The sequence below is a fragment of the Enhydra lutris genome, unplaced genomic scaffold (assembly GCF_002288905.1).
Source record: "Enhydra lutris kenyoni isolate GAN:26980312 unplaced genomic scaffold, ASM228890v2 scaffoldscaffold48, whole genome shotgun sequence".
NCBI classification, from domain to species: Eukaryota; Metazoa; Chordata; class Mammalia; order Carnivora; family Mustelidae; genus Enhydra; species Enhydra lutris.
This window is the reverse complement of record NW_019154132.1, coordinates 18,299,025-18,316,949: the sequence shown is the minus strand read 5'-3', so window position 1 is coordinate 18,316,949 and position 17,925 is coordinate 18,299,025.

Here is a 17,925-nt window from a genome sequence, read left to right as displayed (position 1 = left end):
TTGCAGCAAAGGTGAAAAGTAAAAGTAATTATCCTCCATTGGGACCTCTTCCGCTGAGACCATGAACTATATCCAAACCTTCACTGTATAATTTTTGTCACTACCATTTTTATTCTTGACCCAGATGGGATGTTAGTTCCTCCCAGCATCAGTCTATTTTCATGAAAAGCTCTTAACACAAAATTATTTCAAATGTGATAATAGATGGGATGCTAGACCGCGTCATATACTTGTAAGTGAATACTGCTTTCCCATAAAACCTGGGAGCAGGGCTGATGTTTTAGATACTTATCCTAGAGGCACCTGGGTGGCTCAGTTGGTTAAGCCACTGCCTTTAGCTCATGATCTCGTGGGTCCTGGTATCAAACCCCACATTGGGCTCTCTGCTCAGCGGGGAGCCTGCTCCCCCCGCTCTCTCTGCCTACTTGTGATCTCTGTCAAATAAATAAATAAAATCTTAAAAAAAAAAAAAAGATATTTATCCTAGCTAGCAGCCAAGCTCTGATCAGGGAGCAGAGGTTGGCTGTAAACAGCTGCTAAACCCTGAACAAGGCCGTCCCCTGAAGCTCCCCCTTGTAGGGGAGCATCTTAAGGTGGGAAGGCAGGAGAGCTGGTCTCCCTGGGACAGAAGAACACAGCCCGGGAAGGCACATTGCCCTCTGTATTAGTTTCCCAGGGTTGCTATAGCAAATAAGCACAGATGAAATGGTTTAAAACAACAGAAATGTATTCTCTCACTGTAATGGAGGTTAGAAGTCCAAAATCAAGGTGTCATGGGGCCATGCTCCCTCAGAAGCCTCTAGGGAAGAATCCCTCCTTGGTGTCTTCCAGGTTCTAGTGGCTCCTGCCATCCCTGACTTGTGGCCATACCACTCTCACCACCATCTTCACCCTCTCATGGGTCTCTCTCCTGTGTGTCCCTGCGTCTTCTCCTCTTCTTAGAAAGACACCAGTCATTGGTTTGGTGGCCCACCCAACAGCCGAGATGGTGATTTCATCTCAAGATCCTTAATCTGCAGGGGTTCTATTTCCAAACAAGGTCACATTCTGAGCTCCTGAGTGGGTCTGATTCAACCCACCACACTGTCCCTCACGTTCACTGTTTCTCCGAGTGGTGTCAATGACAGGAGATTCTCCAATGACTGGTGCAAATCTTTGCCCTGATTTTCCCCCTGAGCAAAGTGGGGGGAAGAAGTGTTTGTTTTTTAGTTTCGTATTGAGTCATCTACCAACTTAGTTATTTTTCCATTTAATAAAGGTGAATGCAGAGTTTTAAAACACCTTCCATGCTGCTCAGAATTTGAAATGATAATTCTCTGATAAACGCTCAGAACTGTTTTCCTTTTTATCTTTCTCACTGGATCCTCTCAGTGGCCGGGTGAGGGAGCTGGAGTGGACCTGAGTCCCGGCCTCAGTCAGCCAAGGCCCAGAGAGGCTGATTTTTGCCCATTTTGCCTCTGCTAGCAACTGACAGAGTGGGACTGGAGCGTCTCTCTCTAGGTGAGATTTTTCTCAAGAAACTACCTGATTTTCACTTTCTCTTGTCACAGTCCTCAGGGAAACCCCTTACTTCGTTTCCATTTCCGTAGACAGATTTTCATTTGACTTTGAGATTTAGGGATGCGGTAGATTTGCCGTGATGGCTTTGCCGTCAGCCTGAACGGCATAGTCATCCAGATGTTGCCAGTGTGGTCATGTTGGATGTGTTCTGTAACTTTTCTGGGCCTCATCTCTCTCATCTCAATGGATGGCATAATAATGACCTTGTAGGGAGATTACAAGGAAAATTAATTTAACACATTTAAAGCATCTACCAACGTACATCCAAAACAGATATCTATTTTCTTATAGCCTAGAAGAAAGAGAAGATGGTATGAGGAACCCATGTGTGTTGGGTCCACAGAACCAGCTGGATGATCTTGGGCAAACATCAGGCATTAGTTCTCCGTTTCATCATGTATGAAATGATGGGAATCTCTACGTACGTTCAGTTCTATGATTTATGGCAGAAGACTGGGAGAAAAATCACAAACTAAGGAGTCTCCAGTTTCCCAAGTTAACTAAGAATGACTCCCACTTCCCGCGAGGAACATTTATGAAATTTCTGAAGGAAGCAGGAGGAACATTGAATCTCTATACGAGGTCTAGAGAATGCTTGGTTTACTTCCACGTGTCAGATAAAGAAGTGACAGATGAAGCGTGTCTTGGACAATTGACCCTTGACCAGCTTTGGGGTTAGAAGCACCGACCTCCCCCGCCCCCATGCAGTCGAAGATCCACTTGTAATTTTTGACTCCTGCAAAACTTAACTGAATAGTCTACTGTTGCCTGGAAGGCTTACCAAGAACATAAAGAGTCAATGACCACGTTATCTGATATGTTATAGGTATTACATGCTGTATCCTTACAATAAAGCAAGCTAGAAATAAGGAAATGTTATTCAGAAATTCATAAGGACGAGAAAATACATTGACAGTGCTGTACCATAAAAAATCCACTTATAAATGGACCCTCACAGTTCATTCAAGGGCTGGCTGTATATTTAAGATTGAATGGGGGCTGTCCTTTTTTTAAAAAATCTACATTGACTGGGACGCCTGGGTGGCTCAGTTGGTTGGACGACTGCTTTCTGCTCGGGTCATGATCCCAGAGTCCCGGGATCGAGTCCCGCCCGCATCGGGCTCCCAGCTCCACAGGGAGTCTGCTTCTCCCTCTGACCTTCTCCTTGCTCATGCTCTCTCTCACTGCTTCTCTCTCAAAACAAAAACAAAAACAACAAAAAAAAACTTTAAAAATCTACATTGACTTTCCATTCTCTCAAAAGATATTTGCACAAGACTGCCATTCCTCAGGGCACTTTGAAGGCAACACAGGAATTAAAAATTTCAGTGTTTCCTAAGGAACTTAGAGGCACAGGATCAAGACAGGGTCAGAATAAATAAAAGTAGCTTTCTGGGTTTTCATTTACTAAAAATGTATGTCTCGGTTTGAAGTATTTTCTTCCATTGCCGTTCCACACAGGCAGAACACAGTTTGAAACTTTTTAACTGGCAGTTTCCACAACTTCAAAGTGTTGCTCCTTCCTTAAGCCTCCAGAGGAAGCAAAGAAGCCAGAGGCAGTTAGAGACAATAGGCCCTCCTTGTTCAGATGAACACGTTACGTTCTTTTGTCCGAAAATGTAGACACTTGTGAGAAAAACAAAATCTACGTGGGCTAGCCCTGTCTGCCACTGCAATCTTTCATGTAGATGGTGGATGACAATCTTCTAGCACTTTGGGGGAAAAAAACCTGAACCCTTAAAGCAACATTTACAAGGAGCGATTCCAAGTGCCAATCCCACTGTGATCTCTTTATGTTCTCTTCTGAGCTCAATGGTTCTGGGCCAGTTTCTAGGCTTCTTTCTTGCTTGGACACACTTTGTCTTATGTTTGGCATCTTTTCCTCTAAAAATTCAAACTGGAGAGATCTTGAGCCTTTCCTGAAATTTGTTCGATCAAAAATTAGAGCAAAGTATATCATCCTTTTATCAGGAAAGCACTGTTGCCCTTTACCCAACCCAGAATAGACAGGAAGCAAAGCATGCGCATGCCTTAGGAGCTTACTTCAGTGTAAGCATTCTTACTGTCTTGTTAATTCCATCCAGTTAAACCAGCATCTGCTAATGGTGTTCCATGTCCCTGCTCTGGGCTAGTGGAAGAGCAAGGAATAGACACAGTCTCTACCTTCAGCCAGGTTACTGTCTATGGGCAGTGTCTGAGACAAAGTATCTACTGAGAGGCCAGAGGCTTTTGTTCCAACTCGGAGTTTTATCCCAGATTGATAAAAGGATGATAAAACTCCATCCTCTTTCTTTTCCTTGTTCACAAAATAAGTCAACATTATTAGGCTAGGAAATGATTTCTGCTTGATTCTCCTATATTGGTTGAGTGATAAAGTCTAATGTTGGTGTCTTCACGGTCTAGTTTGATTTTTCTGGGATGGTGACATTCAGTATCCCTTAGAGGAAATGGGAATAGGAAAAGGCTGATGAAAACAAGGCCAAAGAATGAGAATGAAAATCTGAGCACCATGCTCCACTTTTCTGTACTTTTCTAGTACAGGGAGTAGAAATAATGAACCAAGGCAGCAGGTGCCCCAGTGTGTCCAGGCAGGCTCCTTGAAAACTGCATTTGCAGGGTCAATCAAGAAAACCTCTTCTCAGCCTCCCCATCTTCACTGTGATTAGAATCAGTAACTATGGTGGGCGAAATATTGCTATCCAGGCTTCGACCTAGAAACAAATGTCCTTTTACAAACTCCTCCACCATTAAATTATATGTTCACCAAGTGGAAATGGCATTTTAGAGGCAGGCAGTGACGAGAGAGACATCGTACAAAGATGGCATCTCCGGGACTGTATTCCCGCAAGACATACTGTAACTTCACAGTTGTTCACAGGGTGTTTCAAAAATCCTTGGTTTACTTTTAGGGTTTTGTTACTTCGGAAGTTTAAATGTACCACCTCACAGTAATCTTTTGAAATATTAATTATTTACATTCCTTTTATAATTATTCAATATTGTGAATCTTGAATCATTTTTAACTTTTTAATCAGTGTGTACCATCTTCCACAAAAGAGACTGGAAAAATTAAAATTAAAAAAAAACCTCAAAATTCACAGTAAAATTCAAAAAATTCAAAATTCACATAAAACAAAGGTAACCATAACAATTATGAACAGTGTACTCTGTAAGTTTGTAGCACTTTTGCTTCTACAGTTGTTAAAGCCTAAAAGTGCACCAAGAGGGGCGCCTGGGTGGTTCAGTGGGTTAGGTCTCTGCCTTCGGCTCGGGTCATGGTCTCGGGGTCCTGGGATCAGGCCCCGCATCGGGCTTTCTGCTCAGCGGGAGACTGCTTCCCCCTCTCTCCCTGCCTGCCTCTCTGCCTGCTTGTGATCTCTGTCAAACAAATAAAATCTTTAAAAAAAAAATAAAATAAAAGTGCACCAAGAATTCTGGGATAGCCTGTGATAGGTGGTGGATTATTTTTGAATTCAAATAGTCTCACCAGTTTTTTAAAAATTGGAATAAAAATTAAAAGAAGAAAACATACCATCTCAACACAATGATTACAACTTTTGAGTTTAAAAACTGAATAAAACTGGTATCAAAAGACTTCTAGGGGCACCTGGGTGGCTCAGTTGGTTGGGCTTCTGCCTTCCACTCAGGTCATGATCCCAGGGTCATGGGGTCAAGTCCTATGTTGGGCTCTCTGCTCTATGGGGCGTCTGCTTCTCCCTCTCGCATTGTGCTCTCTCTCTCTCTCAGATAATTAAAATCTTAAAAAAAAAGACTTCTATGTCTGCTCATAAAAATCAGTTGACTCGTTCACATAAAGAAGTCTGTATAGCTAGCGATACATTTTAAAACTCAGAGCGAGACCACAGAACTTTGCCAGTTTGGGAGGTCAGCAGGAGCTCCTCTTGGAGACGGGGGGTGAGGGATGTGGGGGTACGCGTGTGGGGGGACCAGCAGGGCTGCATTGCTTTGTGAAGCCGCCCTAAGCAGCCACACTCCAGAGTTGTCCTGTTGGAGCTTCTACCCAGAATACAATGAAGACTTGGTCACTGCTAAGTTTTCATTTTGGACAAAACAGATGCAAAATATTAGATGATACGAGCAAGTCTTCTCTTTCGCTCTAGAAATGAGAGTTACATTCTCCTGTTCTGTCTGACATTCGGTTCAGAGTGCAGTGAACGGTTCAGGAAAGAAGCATTTGGTTAAGAAGCGGCACTGTGTATCTCGTTAGAATAGACTAAAGCGTGTTCCTCCTCTGTTTGCTTGGAGAACACATATTTTCCCTGAAGGTAAGTCTGTGTGGCCAGATGTGCAGGGCGGGCACGTGAAGCGGGACATCGTGCCTGGCTCTGTCAGAAGCCCTGCTCTCTGCGGAAGCCTGGCGGTATGGCGGGTCGGTCACTCTTCAGCCAGTCCTTGTGTCCTGTCCTCCCTTCATCCTACATGGGACTTATTATTCATTTCCTCCCATGCTCCTTACTCACCTAGTGGTAATTCACAGACTCACTGCAAATACCCTGCTGCCTTGCCCCACTCTGAATCTTGGTTCAATCAGGTGTCAGTTGTACTTTGCCAACACAACCCTGATTAGGCCGTGCAATGATTTTGTAACATGTAGTGCCCTTGGTTCTTCGGCGGATTTCATTTAGGGTTGTGCGCTGTGATCAAGCTGGCCGTCAGAGTGTAACTGTGCTTGACACAACTGATGGAAACTGATCCAAACCTTGAGACACCACTTACAGAACTAATTATGCTGCCCTTTGAATTGGACTTCACCCCCATGGTTTACAGTGGAATGGTGGTCCCTTTTGATGATCAACGGATAGAGGGCTTAGTATGACTTGTTATGAAAGTAATTACTTGAGGTGACAGCAACTCTGATTTTGGCTCCATGGAAGGGTGTCCTTTCCAAAAATTCAAGTCATTCAACTTTGGAAGGAGCTGCTTGGTTGGTGGTGAGCACCCCGTCGCTGGGAGGGTTCAAGCAGAGATGAGATGGCCATGTGCCAGGAACTCTCTGGAGTGTCTTCCCAATCTGAAGTTCTATGTCCGTACCAAGTTTCAGACTTGTAAGGTTGTAGTGATTCCCATTATGGAAGCTCCCCGTTCATTTCCAGCTTTTCTCATTTTAGTCAACTCTCTGGCTTTCCACAATTTATTTGGGCATTTGCCCAAGCAACAGCATTCTTGGTGTTGTTTTGCCCTTTTCCTTTGATAGCAATAGTGACTGAGAAATAGGGGGCGGCTCGAAGTAGGGGAAGTGGTGAGGTGCGAAGGCACAGCCCTCACCCACATGGCCCCCAGTCGGCACGGCGGGTGGTCTCACACCAGCTAGATCCCTAAATCCGAAATCTCGGGCCGCTTATCTACCAAATGCAAAGCATACCCAGCACCTATCTCATAGGGCTGCTGAAAAGGCTAACTGAGAAAACAACTAGAAAGGGTTTAGTGCAAAGGCATGGGCCTTCTTGGGAAAACAATTATGAATATTCAGTATTTGTCAACTGGTGGTTTTGAATACTCACCTGGGTTGGTTGTTCTCGGTTAGTCAGCAAATCCATCGCTCGCCTGCCATGGATGGAAGGTGGATTTGATTTTGAGAGTTTTGTTAATTATTAGCATTTTTTTAGAAAAAGATGAATAGGTATAATCATCATTGTGATTTATATCTTTTATCTATCTATTTCTATAATTCTATTAATGAAGTTATTTTTAAGAATGGCTTTAAAGAGGGGCACGTGGGTGACTCAGGTGGTTAAGCATCTACTTTGAGGTCACGTCATGTTCCTGGGGTCCTGAGACTGGGCTCCGGGAATCAGACCCCCCCCCACATCGGACTCCCTGCTCAGCAGGGAACCTGCTTCTCCTTCTCCCTCTCCCCCTTCTTGTGCTCTCTCCCTCTCTCTTTCTGTCAAATAAATAAACAAAATCTTTTAAAAAAAAGAAAGCCTTTAAATAAAGTTTTAATTTACCACTTTTTTTTAAGAGGAGCATAGTTTAAAGTTCCTTAAAAAGCTCCTCATTTCAGTGCGCCTCCCCTAAATTCCAATTCCGATTTGAAAGGCCTGTGTTTACCTCCACTATCCCCATCGCCATTGTCATCAGGAAGCTTGTTCTATACTTATCTGTCCGAGAATGTTTGGGCTTCAACATTTTTCAGATTTTTGTTTTGTTTACAGAGCGCTGATTCACACAAAAGGGGTAGCTCCCGTCTACCCTATGAATTATGCTTGCGTGTGCGGCTTTCCTTTCCCATTGAGACAGAAACGATCCCAGGGCGCGAAAAGCAAAGATAAGCTGAGAATAGAGTTGCGATCTTAGTTTGTGCAGGTGCTGTTTTGTTAATGTCCTGGTGCCTGGGCATTGTATTTTCTGCACACACAGTAATAGTCATTTTTTTTTTTTTTTAAGAACATGCATTACAATGTTCAGCTCATTACAAGTCATGACAAAGCCTTCCTGGAACCAGAGAGGACTCATGCTCTTTATAGACTCAGAAGCCGTTCCTGCTGTAACTCAAAAGAATTTCGGCTCGGGAAATATCAACTGGCAATTCGCTTTGCGGGCTGTCTGCGGACCAGCTACTTTTTTGCCTTACGTTTCTTCCATGCTGTCCTGAGCCAGTCTCACGCTTTGAGGGTAGTCTTGTCAAGTGTGTTTTAAGATGATAAAAATCACACCAGGCCCCAACTGGATCTTTATGTCACGCAACTACCCCCTTTTCCTCTCACCCTCTTTACCTCCAGAGCTAAAACAAACCACTTCATAAGAACCTCATAAATTTTTCCCTCTGTGCACTTTAGTTAAAAGACCCTCCTGTGCTGTGCCTTCCGCTCTGTGGGGACACCATGTCACAATCCGCTTGCTGGAAGATCAGAGCAGAGCATTCTCGGCTCACAGATGGCCTGATGTGTCCCTGTAATGCATTGAGCGGGCCTTCTGAATGCACTCCCTTTCAAAAGGCTGAGGGGAAAGGGGCATTTTATCACAATACATAATACATTCAAATTTTGATACCATTTGTAGAATCAAAAATAATTATACCTTCCACAGATAAATGGCTTGGGAGCTGTCTCGGGGACCACTGCCGTATTAGAAACTGTTAAGCTCTTTTCGGCAGGGAGTAATTCATTCTCTTCTCTTCCAATCAGAAAATTTCTAACTTGGTTTATAAATGGCAAATGTGAGTTCTTGGTTTTTTAAAATATAAGCTGTGGAGCGGGTTGTGTTGTCATAGCCTCCAACAGAAGAGGCAAGATAGTGTTTGCATTGTGTGAAATCAGAAAACGTATTAAATTTCGTACGTGCGGTTCTATTCTTGGCTGTTCTGTGTGCTTCCTTTTGGGGAGCCCAGTCTTGTCCTCAGCTAAGCTGTTTGGTACCTGTTAACTTTGAGCAACAGCTTAGTTTCTTCTCAGGATCATACATCAACAACAATTCACATCCTTATCCTTTACCAAATAATCTTTGCTGAGAATCCACTAAACGGTGTAGTAGGTATCCAAAGGCGGGAGAAATTGCAAGAAATCACCTGAGTTTAGCGGCGGCCCCAATTGGTGTAGAGTAGGAATCTGACATTCATCCAAGAATACACATTCACAGAAGTGCTATATTTTCTCTCCTTTAACACCGGCAATTTATACAATGCCCCATTACTTCATGGAACCAGAAGACAGAAAAAGAAACATTGCTGATTTAAATTATGAATTCCTTTTGCCAGAAAGAAACATCCAGATTTCAGAGAGATCCTAAGTGTCAGACTACCCTATTAATACAAACGTGTCTCTCATTCACAGAATATATAATTTGCACACTTGTTTTTCATAAATAGAACAAATATTGTGGAGAAGGGGCACATATCCTCTCCTAAGGGGAAATCGAGAAGCAGCCACCAGAAAGGGAAATGGAAGAAAAGAGTACACCAAGGATAAAGACATTCTTTGGCTAGAGACTGTCCTAGAATTAGAGACCTATTACTTATGCCCATGCAAGGCACAAGTTTCCAATACCCTTGTCCGGTTACAGACCTTTCTTTCTCTGCAGCTTGTGATTTGGTGGGGTGGGGGACACCACCTAAATGATAGCAATTGTGCAAAGCTCCTAAGCATTGTAGGTTGACATCAGGGCTGCGCTGTTGGTGGCACTCCCCTCCCCCACCCCTGCCCCGACCATGTTCCCCAGGGCTGATAGGTGTCCCCTTAAACACCTAGGAGAGGAGTGCCCCTGGGAGCTGTCTCTTCTGCCCCCTCAGGTCTTGACTTGATTGTCTCTAGCAAACCAGAGCCCACCCCTAGGGCTCCAGGAAGTGATGCTAGCTTCTTCTCAGAGAACAGCTAGGATCCTTAGCCTAAGAACGATAGAAAGTTGTTAGAAATAAACAGGATGAGAATCTCAGATCCAATGCTATGGCTTTCGTTTCGAAGTGTATACCAACGTATGGCAAAGTCTGTCACTGTGCAAGAAGAACATTGTCCTCTCTTGCCCTGGTACTTCCCCTGCAGACCATGTGTTGTCTGTAGGTATGATCTTTGCAGAGCTCTGGTATTTGTCTTTCAGGTTCTATTGGACTGCTAACTAGCTTTAACATTTTTCTCTCCTTATATACCTGATGACTTTCTCCAGCGATGAGATCCCGTCTCCGATGAAAAGGGAAGGACGTGGTACGTGTGTGTCAACACAAGCCTCAGAAATCACTAGCATTCAGTGAACACCTTGCTTTTGTTACTCAATATTTTTCATTCTATTCAAAATACCACAAAATTAAGATAATAGATTCACAAAACGGATTCAGAGATATTAATTACTTCTTAGCTTGTTTCCAGACTTATTACAATTCATTACTTTCTCCTGATGTGGTTAATGTTGTCATACTTCGGAGCTGGTATGCTGTGCCATTATCAATTTTTATAAAGCTCCACTTACATGATTGTATCACTTTGATTTTTAAAATGTCTTCATTTATTTCCTGGAAGTTATTGAGCTGACATAAAAAAAAAAAAGCCATCCTCTAATGGGAGTGAATTTTCATAAGCTGTTTCCATCAAATCCCATCCTGAGATGCGGCATTTGGACCCGTGTCAGGCACTACATTTCTTTGTTGGCGTCGTCTTTCTTACTCAGAGTGTTTACAGGTAATCCCCGTGCCAGTTAACAGTCTAGTAAATTATAGTGAGTGTATTACGGATCGTAATCTATGATGTATATTGTGGATTGCTTTTACAAATGGTGTCCAACCGAAATTCAGGTACAGAGAAGCAAGTATTTGAAAGCGAAGTCTATCAATCACAAGGCAAAAAGAAGACACGGACGGTGTTCCTGTTACACTCTGAGGCCATTGCTGCATCACTGCTACCAAAAGACCCCTTTGGCAGAGGACTTTAATCTGTCGGGTGGGACTTCCACACCATTGTCGGCTCCCTCCTTCTTCCGCGAGCTGCTCGAGCTGCTCGTCTCCTTGCCTCTCAGATTCGCAGGCATCTGCGTTCTTTTACAAGCAGAGTGGAAGTCTGCAAACTTTCTTTAACAGACTCCCTTACCAAGCGGCTTCCTTCTGTTCTTCTAGCAGGAGGCCCTAGCCGGAGATTGGAAGGTGGGAATAAGAGAGAGCACATTTTCTTTCCTTTTTTCTTTTTCTTCCTTCCTTCCTTCTTCCTCCCTCTCCCCCTCCTCTCTTTTCTTTTCTTTCTTTTTTTATTTTTTTTAAGATTTTATTTGTTTATTTGACAGGCAGAGAGACAGGAGGAAGGAGGCTCCGTGCTGATGCGGGGCTCGATCCCAGGATACAGCAGCCTGAGAATGAGCTCACGCGCCTTGCAGAGCAGTGGCAGCGGGAGACTACCTGGCATGCTCCCTAACAGAATCTGTGGGCTCCCGAGATCGGTACTGTTTCTTTTACTCCTCCCGCCAATGTGATGTTGTCTTGCAGCTACTGATGAGCTGCTCCTGCATTACTCCTGTAGCCTTTCCAAGACTGAGTAACCAATTCCCCGTCCTGTTAGCTCCATTGGAGATTCTTACAGGTGTTTCTGGTTTCCTGACTGAGCCCTGACCAGTGCATTTTGTTAAACCATACAGAATCTTAGAAGACAGAAGGGAAATACCTGAATGGGGACCCGTGAGACCGTGATTGCTCATACGGGTCTCAGTGAGCAAGGATTAGTAAACTTCCATTGGCAAAACATTGTACTAAGTTCTAACGAAGAACAGAGAGCGAAAAGATTGTATATTCAAGCTACAGAGGCTGCTGACTTACGATGCAGGAATTTTGTTCGGACTCTAATTATTTATCTTTACTCTGTCTTTACCAATTTGATGGTAAAAATAAACACCGCTGGCACCGTCAACACCTCTCCCCGATTTGTCCCACACTCTGGGTTCCTGCCGGACCCTCCCCATTCCCCACCATCTTACTCCATCAAACACATTAGAAGTTGGACTGCAGTGATGACATGAAGCCCCTTCCTCCCTCCCCTCTTACACCGTAGCTGCAAATTCTGGAAATCTATCTTTTCTGCTCATCTCTACTTTGTTAGAAACCCAAATAGATAAAGCCTCCATCACACCAATATGTTGCAGAAATTTAGTAGCTTATCTATTTCAAGTATGACTTTTTATTGCCACTCTTCCCTCGGGTTGAAAGTGGTGGTTATATGAGTCACAGGCCCACAATGTACTCAAAGCACCCTCCTCGTAGACTGGCTCTCTGCTCAAAGGTCTCAAGGTGTTCTCCCTCAAGATGCCTTCTTACCAAAGGGTCTTCTAAGATCTTCGCCTCCCCCTCCCACATCCTCACTGAACCGGATGTGCCAATATCCTATGGTGAGTTCAACCTAGACCCAAGCTGGAGCCTTAGCTACATACAGTATTGTCAGTTCAACAAAGAGTTCAAGTTTCCATGGCATTCTCTGCCTATGTTGGACGCCATTGTTTGAGGTTTGCACCAATTGTTTTCTCTGTGCCTGAATTTCCTTCCCATGTTTAAAGAGAACAAAGACAGGGGAACGAGAAGGCATGTATGTGGAATGGTGCCAGTCCACTCCTGATAGCAGTTCATTTCAAAGTGCTTTCTGTAAATACGTGCTATATAAATGCTTAATTAATGATAATAAAATTCCTTTTGTGGTTTTGCTTCAATAACATGGAGTCTCAAAGCCCTGTGGTCCCATTTTCTAGTCTGTTTCTTCGAAGTCACCTAATATCATAGTTGCATGGGATTTAAGCCCCTTTAGTGTTAATTTAGGGAAACAATTACTTCGACTAACCTTGCAAGCTTCTAGCTCTTTTAATTTGCAAACCAAGGTTAAAGACATTCTTATTGAAAGTCACCTCGAGTAATGCTTGAAAGTAAAACATCCTGAGCTTTTTTTTTTTTTTTTTTTGCTAAGGTTGCACAGTACTAAGTAAAGTTTAACTGTGGGAAGATTAATATTAAGTAACAAACAGGTACTGTCTATGGGTTACTAACTATTCTCTCCTGTGCTGATTATTCAGGAATCATCCTTTATTGTTAACTAAAGTGTGCCTGTGTGTGTGTGTGGGGGGGTGTTCATGTACATTGGCACACACACACACACACACACACACACACACGAATTGTGGGTTAAAGTTGCATTTTTTATGCCATTCACTTTTGTGCATGCCGGTAGGGACTTCTAAGGGATCGCATTGCCGGGATCTGAGAAAGTGGAAAAGAAGCTCATTTTTCAACCATTTTATTGTTGCTCTTGATTCTGCAAAGGCAGACAAATAGTAGCAGAGTGCTCTAGGGCAAGGCTCACTGCAATACCTTTCCCTTCTATTATAAGTCCATCTCAGAGTTAATCATTTCCTCCAAGGAGGCGATGCTGTGATAAAGATAATTAAATTGAAATTTAATATAGTGGGGCATTGCACTATAGCTTTGTATCAGTTGAGGGCTCTGAGAGAAACCAGCACTGTGAGGGTGGATTGTATGGTATGTAATTAACAATTATGTTTGTCAGGTTTATGAAACAGAAAATTAATAACACGGAGACACTGTGAAACAGTGAACAAAGCTGATATTCTGAATTAAGGGGACTGGGCTGTCATTTGCCCCTAGAGCAGTGGGTGTCTTTCTCTTTGGGAAATAGAACATTAGATTGTATTGATTTATTCACATTTGTAACTCCGATCTCTCTCAGCCTTGGGGGATTTTTTGTTTTTGTTTTTGTTTTTTTTTCTCCAAAGAGCAGTGATTTTCAGTCTTGGCTGTGTATCACTTGGGGAGGGGAAGGGTGAGAATCCTCGTGCCCAGGTACACCCCAGACAAATCAAAGCAAAACCTCTGGGGGTTGGACCCAGACACCCTTATTTTGAAAAGTTCTTCAGGGGATCCCCAAGTGTTTGAAGACCACATTAGTCAATGTTTAATATGACTGGCTTCCCTAGAGGAAGGTGTTGGGTTAAAAAAAAAAAAGGGTGGGGGTTAGAGAAGAACAGGAATGAATAATTGCTTAATAATTAAGTATTTGCAGACTATCTTCACCTTGACAAAAACTTACAGAATCTGTCCACCAATAACAGGCATTATTATGGCCCTTGCTAATGTTTGGGCACCTGTGATTCCCGGGAAAGCAGCTCTGAGAAATCTGGGCCCCTCCCTATCATTCTCCCCTTGGCCTTTCAGAAGCCGTGAATGTTTTAAGGTTTCCAAGTGAAGCCACAGAATCCCCCCAATTCCTGTGGCCAAATGCTGGCTCCATCCTTGTCTTTCAAGTCTCTAGTAAGCTCCGTGGCAGAAAGAGAGGAAAAGAAGTTCAGAGGAAGTGTTGATACCCTAACTGGGAAACTGAAACAAGGATGCTTGACAAATCTCCATTCTAACCATGCCTTAGGGCATAGAGGCAGGACCCGAGGATCTCTGTGGAAAGTGAGTGCTTCTAACATCAAATTAGGCAGTTCTTGCCCTGAGGAATAGGGTGAGAAGCTGATCACACACACACACACACACACACACACACACACAACACACACATGTAACACACAAGTACAGAATACCTCTGATAAGTAGTTTTTCTTCATTGTTCTCCCTCTCTGTTTTAGAGGTTGCCATCTAGACTGGATTAGGAGTGAGTTTATTATTCATTTATGTGCCTAATTTCTCTGTGGTAAGATTCGTATATTGATGCCACTCTTCATGATTCTGATATGCTTTTATTGAGAATGTCTGAACTTGACAACAGTAAACCATCTAAATATGCTTTCAGAGAGTAATTACTGAGTAATTGGATTTTGCCTGTTTTCTGGGACTGGAGCAATAGCCTGTACTTAAGAAGATGGAAGAAATTGTTGTGGAGAGTCAGCCTGCATCCCGGCATTTGTATCCTGAAAACTATTTTCTTCTTCCTCTTTTCCTGTTTCAGTTTCAATTATAACACTAAGTATTGGAGTTGAAGACTAACTACATAACTACATAAAACTACATAAACTATATAAAACTTTTCTTGCTCCAGCATAATGATACATGAAGAAAACAATGTATTTACTTCTCACCATAGTCAGCATGATTCTAAATATTTCTTTTTTACCTTGTAACGCAGAACTTTGATAACAATTGTACTCACTCAGATCAGTTTTTCCGACTGTGTATTTTTCTACATAGATTATTGAGATTTTTCTCTTGTTAACTCAAAGGAATGAAAAGAAGTAATTATGCATGTGACTGAGAACAAAAGACTTAAGCCTATTAAAATATTAAAGTCCTGAAATTGAAAGTGGGTTAATCACATTTATCAATCCAACTCATTTTTAATTTGTTTTCTCTTTTATTAAATACTACTGCTTATGCTGCTGGACTATGGGTGTATCCAAGTAACCAAATAACTAACAACTTTCAGTTTTAGTTCTTTCAGCTCTTCTTGGTGGCCCCTAGGATAACTCCTCGGACATGACGAGTAGCTGTCTAGAGATTTCAGCTTTATCAGGCTGGATTTGATGTCCCCGAGCTGTCCTGGTCTCATAGATCCTACACCTAAAACCTCACACTGGCAAACTGACCCTAACTTTCCTACCATCAGAATATTTTCTAAGCTTCTAAGGAATGGAGACTATTTTTAGCAAGTAGCTTACATATATTAATGATGATTTTAAGAACACTAAAAAACACATTTCTGAAATTAGAATTATAAATGCTCCTATTTTTACCCAATGCAAAGCATGTTTTGTAATGTTTAATTCTCAACTGACCATGTTGACCAAGGTCAAAGTGAAACTTCTATGGACAATCCCTGGGTGAAGTGAAATTCATGCAAGAGATGTAATTTATAGATGGTCCCTGACTTAGGATGGTTCAACTAATGGTTCTATGATGGTATGAAAATGATAAACACTCAGTAGAAACTGGACTTTGAATGTTAAATATTGATCTTTTCTGGGGCTAGAGATACACAGTGTGATCCTCTCCCTTGGTTCAGGGCAGCAGCCGCCACAGCAGCCTCAGCTAGGCAATCAGGAGGCTCGACACCGATGCCCTTAGAACCCATTCTGTCCCCACACAGCCATTCTGTTTTTTTACTTTCAGTACAATAGTCCATGAATTACATTAAGATATTCAACATTTTGTTATCACATAAGCTTTGTGTTCAATGATTTTGCCCAACTGTAGGGTAATATAAGTGTTCTGAGCATGTTAAGGTAAATGAAGCTAAACTATGATGTTTGGTAGATTAGATTGATAAGTGCATCAACTTACTATATTTTCAACTTACAATGGGTTGTCAGGATGTAACCCCATCATAAGTCAAGGAAGATCTATATTTAAGGGATACGTTTTTGGGAGTTCTTCCTAATATAAAGATAAGCTTGCACTTTTTGTAATGTTAGTAAATCAAAACAAGATCTCTTTATATACAGAAAAGCATTTTCCAACCAACAGCACTGTGTAAAAACAAACAAACCTAACTTGGGGCTTTCGCTTGTGTATGTGATGTTGGTCAAGCTGGTTTTTGTTTAGTTTTATCTTGTTTTCATAATTGCCCCATGCTCAGGATAAGCAGGTGGCAAAGTCCAGGACTAAGCAACCATAGCTTCTTTGGTTGGGAGGATGATCAACAGGGATAAATGGTTGGCAAGGAATTTTCTCCCTCTTGCATGAAAAGTGCTCTTAGCTCCAGGACTGCACAGAAAGCCCTTGCTTTACCATTAATGTTGATTGCTTGGTGGGTAGCACATCTCTTTTATAGAAAATTTCAGTTGACTTGTAAACCCTCAGAATCCAAGAATATCTGGGGATGGAAAGGGATATTCCAAGACTGGTGATTGGTTCTTTTGCTTGGGAAGTTGAGGGTCATAAGTGGAGCGTTGGTAAGGGCTGGGTAAGCAGATGCTATCTATCTCTTTCCTGTTTCCCTGGGCCCACTAGTAGAGCTGCTTTAAGGTCCACCCAAAGAGCCCCCAGTAAAAAAGACCATGAGCAACCCTTGACCACCACGATAGCTGAACACAGCCAAGGAGATGTTTCAGCACCCAGACATATGTATCTGTACCACCCACATAGTCTGCAGTTACTCATTACTGACCAGGGGACCATGGTGTCCTAAAGTTAATGTACCAAGTGCCCAGAGCATATGGCAATCATCGCAAAATATGTGCTTCTGGTAGGAAATGGGGATTGGAGGCTGAGAGGAGGGGAGCTACTGGTAGGTGCACTCCTACAGAGGCCCTGAAAACTTTTTGAAAAAAAGTTTTTTATACTCATGTCTATTTGTTGGATATGCCTCTCGTTGACATACAATCTGTCATAGAATGACAACTCCAGCTAATGTAGGCATGGTTTGCAAATTGGAACTTCATTTTTACTAAAATGATTGATACAGAAGAAGTTCACTTGGGTTTGAAATCCAAAAACATTATCTCAAGAAATTTCAATATAATTGACAATTTAAGAAAAGCAGATTCTATGAAAGGATCCTTAGGATGTGCGGGTGATCTGGCTGTGACATCTGTCATGCCATTGACCCCATTGATAGCCGGGGTTGATTTGGCTGATCTGGCTGGCTAGGCAGGTGTCCCCTTCCTCCCTTCTTCATCGCTCTGTGTGCATCCCTCCTGAAGTTGCACGCTTGGTCGAAGAGCTCGACCTTCCCAGATAGAGGAGGACACTTCTCAGGTCAAGCGTGTATATAGAGCAGATGCGCTCCCTTGCTAGAACCTCCCGGCAAGCTCTCAAGGTCCATTCGTAGGAGCGTGTAGGGTAGTGAAGCTTCCAAGACTCCAGATGCATCCAAATGACGTGCTGCGTGCGGCAGTTCTGCCTTTCTTTACAAAATAAAAATTTTTTTAGAATGAGTAAAAGGATCCTTAGATCCTTGAAGAAAGTCAACTGCAGTAATTGACTGAAAGATTTTAAAG